Below are 6,992 nucleotides of genomic sequence, written 5' to 3'. Positions count from 1 at the left end.
CAGCATCACGTAGAACAGTGGACGCCACCAATCACATCACATCACCTGCGCGGTAATCCATTGCAGCGCAGGGAGAGGGAAATAAACTTGTAGCTGCTCGCTTGTCGCCGTTGTACCAGACTTCTCACAATAGGGCGGCACGCACGCCATCTGAAGGGCGAGAGTCTTTGCTGCTGCTCGTGAACGACGTTCTAAACAAAGTACTGCACAATGAGAAGCCGCGCTGTCGTGAATAGGTGAAGGCGAGAACAGTCCCACGGAGTTGCAGTGCCTCGTCTTTCCGACATATCGTACTGATCGTGAAGGTTTGCTGTCGCCCTTTTATGGTAACAGTTATGGTAACAGTTGGTATGGAAACAGTTGTCAGTTATATGTGTGTGGTGAACACAACCGCGGAAACATTGAGAACGGGAAGAATGCGCAGCAGAACAAAAGGGTAACGAACAAGGGCCCCGTTTCGCAAAGATGATACGGCTATCGCTGTAACTTCGTATATTGAGGGCAAAAAGGCGCGTCTTTATTCACGTTAACTCTCAAAGGCGCTATATTGAAGGGCCATGAAATAGTGCGTTAGAGGTCACGGGAGAGCCCTCAATAACAGCGGAAATGTTCTCCCGTTTCGTAAGGCAGAAAGATTCTTTGCGGGAATTCTTTAATAATCGTAACAACGAAGAATTTTGTTTCCCTCCGAGGTCGGCCAAACTCGCCCTGTCTCCATTTCTTTCGTGCGGTCTCCCATTCATCTGCACATGTCTGAACGTCGCTTGTTGCCGCGCTTTGTTTCGCAGCGAAAACATAAAATTATCTTCACAGCCTCAAAAGAGGCAGTGAGTGGGAGTTCTAGAATAGGGTGATGGTGGTCATGGAATTGCTTGCCGTAGTCGGCCACGATGACGTCACGACTATTGCAAGGGGGGCGGGAGGATTCGTGCGGCCTGGGCATACTTCACAGGGAACTATGTCGGTATTTCTTTGTAAAGTGTGAGGAAAATCCAAGGAAAACAGTCAGACAGCACAGCCAGCGGTCGGACTCAAACTGGGTTCTAACCCTTTTACCCAAGCGTTTCGGCATCTTCAGTCAATAAGGAGTCGCCACTGTGCATCGCGCAAAAACACCGTTCAGCGCCCGGTAACCCTATTCTGAAACCCTAATATCGAAGCGTCTGCTGGGATTGTGCGGGTGCCTTTTATCGGCAGATGTGAAAGACGCAGAAGGTAGAAGAAAAGACGCAAAATGTAAACAACGGCTCCATTGGGAGCCGGTGACAGCCTGACAGGTGCATACGGAATGAGGTCTACCCGCCGCTGGCGTCGAACCTCCGAGGTCAGCGAATGAATAAATAACGTTCACGTGGAACTTTCGTTTTTCACTTCTAGAACAGATTTTTCGCACTCGCTTAAAAGGGGAAGAAAGGATTTTTGTGCTGCATTGGACTGAATTGAAAATAACAAATCGGGATGAGTTTTTTCTCTTTTTTTTTTGTGCTGGGAACAAGGCGTCCCATTGATCTAGTGGAGGACATGCAAGGATAGCAATAACAATATACATGGTGTGTTTTTGTTTGTTGTTGTTCGGTACAGATTTTTTATTTATGACTATGAGAGCAGCGTAGATGCCCTTTTCGCAGCTGAGTCACGCGGCCAGGCGGATACATCCTCGCGAAGAGTATGTAACTAACTAGATAAATAATTACATAAGATTTATTAATTAACTTTCCAATTAGGACTTTCAGGCAAAATTCAGACAGTAGAATCGGAAATAATCCTCGTTGAAAGCATTTCTGTTTTTGTTTTTTTTTATCCTGAAATGAGCACGCGCGTTGAAATAGCCAAATGCAAATGAGCCGAACCCAAAACCACGCCGAGCGCGTGACCTTTGCCGTCGGCAGCTTAACTGGGTCGCAAATTGGTTCGGCTTAGTAAAAGTTCAGCACCTACTCCAATCATCTCCATCCCGGTAGAGCACGTAGCCCCCTGACGTGGAATGAGCGCAGTAGCCGTTGTGCTTCTGATGCGCACGGTTTCGATTTCGGTTCCTTTGCGCAGCAAGATTCGGCGATGGAGAACTTCACCACATAGCACGCTCCTAGCCAACCATCATCTCGAATGATGTCGTTATCTGCCCTGATTCGTTGAAAACGGAAGGCGCGGAGCCTATCTTGTGCATTATGCACGGCACAGAACAGGCTCCGCCTCCCGTTTTCAACAAATCAGGGGCGAGAACGTTGTCATTCAGGATGATGGTTGGCTAGGAGCGTGCTATGTGGTGAAGTTCATTTTTAAGAGTTCTACCACGTTTGTTGCCCGATTGTGCTTAAACTCATCACTGTCACCTCCACACTGTTAAAAAGGAATTTCACCACATAGCTCGCCTCTAGCCAACCACGAGTCCGAATAATATCATTCTGTCTCCGGATTTGTCGAAAACAGGAGGAGGAGCCTACCTGGGACACGCATAATGTGTCACAGATGGGCGCCTCCTCCCATTTTCGTCAAATCGTGAATGGCTAGAGGCGTGCTATGCGGTGAAGTTCTGTTTTAACGGTGTTCAGCACAACCTCGGAGCTAGGATGGGATGCTGCATCCACTCTGTCCTTCTTCGTCTTCTAACTGGAAGGTATCTGGTGGCTATGTGGCCTCCCTGGTGGGCATCTGCAACTCCATTTCTTTTGAGCTTCAGCGTGTGAAGACGTGTCTTGAATGTGTGACACTGTCCTGGCCAAATTACTGATGAACAATATGAAACACCATCCCGCCTTCGTACGATGTCCCTTCCGAAAAATACGTTTCTATGGTAGGAAACTGATTCTTTTGAAAAAGAAAAAGTACTAGTCTGTCACATTCTTTACTTCGCACTTGAGCGGAAACCCAAGATGGGATCGCAATTTTCGGAAGCGACGTTTACAGCCTTCACACTCATGACTACCATATATACGTAATAGACCGATTGAGGATTCTCAAACATCTGAAATATATATATATATATATTTTTTTTGGTCGTCCCTGGTACGGGGCGCGTGAATACGTTGAAAGATTGAAATACGATCGTCGTTGAAAAACCCAGACTGCGGAAAGACTCGAATTCATGACCTTCGACTCGCATGAATACAAGAACGTTCATGAGAGCCAGTGATACGCGGCATCCTATTACTCCAGACAAGATTTATCGCCTTCGAAATAGAAACGAGCACAACGTTATACGTAAGGTTGAAAGTGACTAGGATAGTTGGTTTCAAAAACCTTGTCAAAAATTCTTAGGGCGGTTGCGTTTCTTTTTTGGTCACATTCTTTCCACAGACAACAATTTTTGAAGAAAGGGAAAGGACCTTATAAGCCCCGCCAGACGTCTCGGTATGCTTGTAAACATGCAGTCGTTTGCTGTCTTGGTTATTGGCATCATCTGGTGTTCGTGGTCATCAGGGTTGACTCACGGTAAGCTCAACTCCAGGTTACGGAACACCGGTTGCGCGTTGGTATTCACGCGCAAAGGTGATGCCGGGAGGTCATTGCCAGCTTCGGTTAAGCGCTGCTAATAACAGCAGTACCAGTAACGGGTTACTTCTATTTGTAACAGATAGCTGTAACGAGATGTTCCTGCGGAGTGTAGCGCTGTAGCAGCTGGATCCAAAATGCCCAATTTACTGATATAAGATGGCACTTACGGGGACCTTCCGCTGCCTTAACCTGGGGCTAATTTGAAATAAGGGACGGGGGGAACGGTGGTACCTTCGAACTTTTCACTGAGGACACTCAGTACACTCGTTGAGGCTTCCAAACCTGCCGTGTACTATCGTGTACTTCCCGTATTCCCGTAGATGTGTGTTGCTTGACGCTAAACACCGTTGCCCGTCGCTTGCCAAAATCCGCTGGATTTGGCTGTACAGTGAACTCTCGTTATTATGACCATGGTCGTTCCCGAAAATTTGGGTCATAATGCGGAATTGTCATAGTAACGGGCGACATTTGCAGAGGTTTCACTAAATTGTTCCCCGGGAGTATGGTCGTAAAGCGCGTGTGTCAGATTATCGGGGGTCATATTAACGAGGGTTCACTGTATCCAACTGGTGCGAATGATGAAGGATAGAGGTGTGGGTGCAACAGCGTAATGTGGGTGGCAAGTCAACTGGTATTCAAATGAAATTTCGAGGTTGTGCATGGGTGGGAATCAGCCGCTTGAATCTATTATGATCGCGTGCACATTGCACATTGCGTGTTAACGGATAGAACTACAAGGCCACCACCCAAACAAAATTGCAGTCAATGGCGCATAGAGGATGGTAAATTTATCTCGGTATTTATTTATCTGTATGGTTCAACTTCCCCCCTCGGAACAGCTCTGATCATCAGGCTGTGACACCTCGGCAGGCAACTCCGCAAGTGAGGAGAGCGCGGGAGAGGTCACGTGCTTACCAGAACCAATAGGAACAGCCGTGGCTCCTGTGACGTCAGCAGAGCACGACGCTCTTCCACGTGTGCCGATCTCAACTCATTTTTCCTCAGTACGCTGGTGTGCAGAAGAATGCGTGCGTTGTGTAAAGAAAGTGGCCACAGCTGGCCAAGTGGGAACAACAAAACGCACTTACTCAGCGTTACCTATGCGTTTCATTTATTGAATATATTTTGTGCATTGCAGATCCTAGCGACCTTGCACGCCACGGTAAGACAGCACTCATAACGTTTGTATTACGTAAATGCCATCCTTATAGCGTATGTCCAGCTATACCATGCATGCTGTTTCGAGATCCAGATTCCTATTCCAATCCCAATCCCAATACCCATCAGCATCTCTCCTTGCCATAACATTCTCTTGTTATTTTTTCTTTGTTCTTTTTTTTTTTTTGTCAATTACCTGCATTTAGGGTTATTATGGTCAGAATTAGGGCTATTAGGGTTATTATGGCTCGAGCCCGGGTTGACCAGAGAACCACCTATACATACAGAAGGCCTGCTCATTGCCTCCTCTCCCTCCTTCGCTACGTCGACATTAGGACATTAGTTTTCCCATTTAGTACGCGAGCACGTTCAATCACAACTCGCAGACGACAGTCGCTCGTCTTCATAGACACGACCGCTGAAGGCACGCTCGTGATTGGCTGCCGCCGTTGAAAACACGATCCTGATTTGCCGACTATGAAGTGTTACGTCACGTCGACGAACGCGCAGGCCTTCTGTATCTAGGTGGTGCTGGCTAGTGTCGGTTTCAGGCCCATTGAGTGCTCTGGTTTAGACTTACGTTGTCCGGTTTCAGCACCCACCGTTACACCAGGGCCGTGCCAAGAGCCATTTGTGGACGTGTGTGATACGTGTCCACTACACACGGTATGCCTGGCTAATTGCCTAGCTACCGGATTTCATGGTATACGTCCTTGTCTCCAAAGAAGAGGCTGTCTGTGTGATAACAGCACAGGGTTCATCCTTGACAGGGGAACTGATTGTATCACGTACGAGGCGTGCATTAAAATATTTCTCGACCGCATAGGACGGTGACCAGCAGGTACGTTCGGATCTACACTCGTAAGAGTAATCGTTTCTTGTCGTGTATTCACACGAGCGACATCCTCACGGAATATTCTAGTGGAAGAAAAAGCGAAAACACCGTTCACAGAGCCGAAGTTGCGTCCCGTGTTATGTTGAGCAGTAGTACGGTGTCGAATATCGGGAGTGGCGTACCGGGCGTTTAGCAGACGACACTTAGCAGACGACACGGTCAGCGTGTTTTCCTGTCGTCAGCTACGGAATATCTTGTGGCGTACTGCGCGTTTAGCAGACTACACTTAGCAGACGACGCCGTCAGCGTGTTTTCCTGTCGTCTGCTACGGAATATCTTGTGGCGTACTGCGCGTTTAGCAGACTACACTTAGCAGACGACGCCGTCAGCGTGTTTTCCTGTCGTCTGCTACGGAATATCTTGTGGCGTACTGCGCGTTTAGCAGACGACACTTAGCAGACGACACCGTCAGCGTGTTTTCCTGTCGTCAGCTACGGAATATCTTGTGGCGTACTGCGCGTTTAGCAGACTACACTTAGCAGACGACGCCGTCAGCGTGTTTTCCTGTCGTCTGCTACGGAATATCTTGTGGCGTACTACGCGTTTAGCAGACTACACTTATTAGACGACACCGTCAGCGTGTTTTCCTGTCGTCTGCTACGGAATATCTTGTGGCGTACTACGCGTTTAGCAGACGACACCGTCAGCGTGTTTTGCTGTCGTCAACTACGGAATATGTTCTGACTGTGTAGCAGGATATTCCCCACGGTTAGCAGTGTACGCGAAGACACGACGTTGGGCGCTCGCGCTCACGTGACATCAGGAAGTTGTGACATTTTTCGCATCTTCCGCTTCTGGTAGAATGTCGCTCGTGTGAATAGGCGGTTACTCTTTACATAGAGAACTTCACGTCATAACACACTCTGGGTAGACCGTCATTCAGAATATCGTTTCTTTTTCACATTTTTTAGAGGCAATGTGTATACGTGTGAGTGCTTTTGTTAAAAAGCTTGCATTCCCTCTATCCCCTCTTTTACATGTGCAGCACACGATGGTCGCACGTTCTCAAGTACATGGACACTGGAGCATTAGTGAAATAAAAGTTTCGAATGAGCGTGGATTGCGGTCGTTACTTGTTTCATATATATACAAAGGTCTGTGAGACTTTTCCCGGTCTTATTGAATAACTGTGTAGGTGCAAAGCAAAAAAGAATAAATAAAAGAAAGAGAAAAGAAAGAAATAATGCTATAAACAAATTTATAGGAAAGAGTGTGCTAGTCCCGTAAAAAATTGTACCGTCTAACACACAAACAAAAAAGGACTTATTTGAATGATGATTCGGTAGTTTCATCGCCAGCGTTTCGGAGTCTTCATGCAGTCAATAGGGAGTCGTCATTGTGCATCGCGCAAATACGCCGTTCAGCGCCCGGTAACCCTATTCTGAAACCCTAATATCGAAGCGTCTGCTGGGATTATGCGGGTGCCTTTTGTCGGGAGACGTGA

General features: G+C 47.4%; 1 long non-coding RNA gene across 1 annotated transcript; it reads left to right on the top strand.

Annotated features, from left to right (window-relative positions):
- Nucleotides 1-3,160: 3,160 nt before the first annotated feature.
- Nucleotides 3,161-6,602, top strand: LOC135370643 (uncharacterized). Its single transcript, XR_010415409.1, has 4 exons — nucleotides 3,161-3,432; nucleotides 4,634-4,657; nucleotides 5,249-5,494; nucleotides 6,534-6,602. It is a non-coding gene; the product is annotated as an uncharacterized LOC135370643 (long non-coding RNA).
- The last annotated feature ends 390 nt before the right edge of the window (nucleotides 6,603-6,992 follow it).

The sequence above is a fragment of the Ornithodoros turicata genome, chromosome 10, assembly GCF_037126465.1.
Source record: "Ornithodoros turicata isolate Travis chromosome 10, ASM3712646v1, whole genome shotgun sequence".
Taxonomy (NCBI): Eukaryota; Metazoa; Arthropoda; class Arachnida; order Ixodida; family Argasidae; genus Ornithodoros; species Ornithodoros turicata.
Note: the sequence above shows the minus strand (reverse complement) of the source record. Positions and strands in the feature narration are given on the sequence as shown.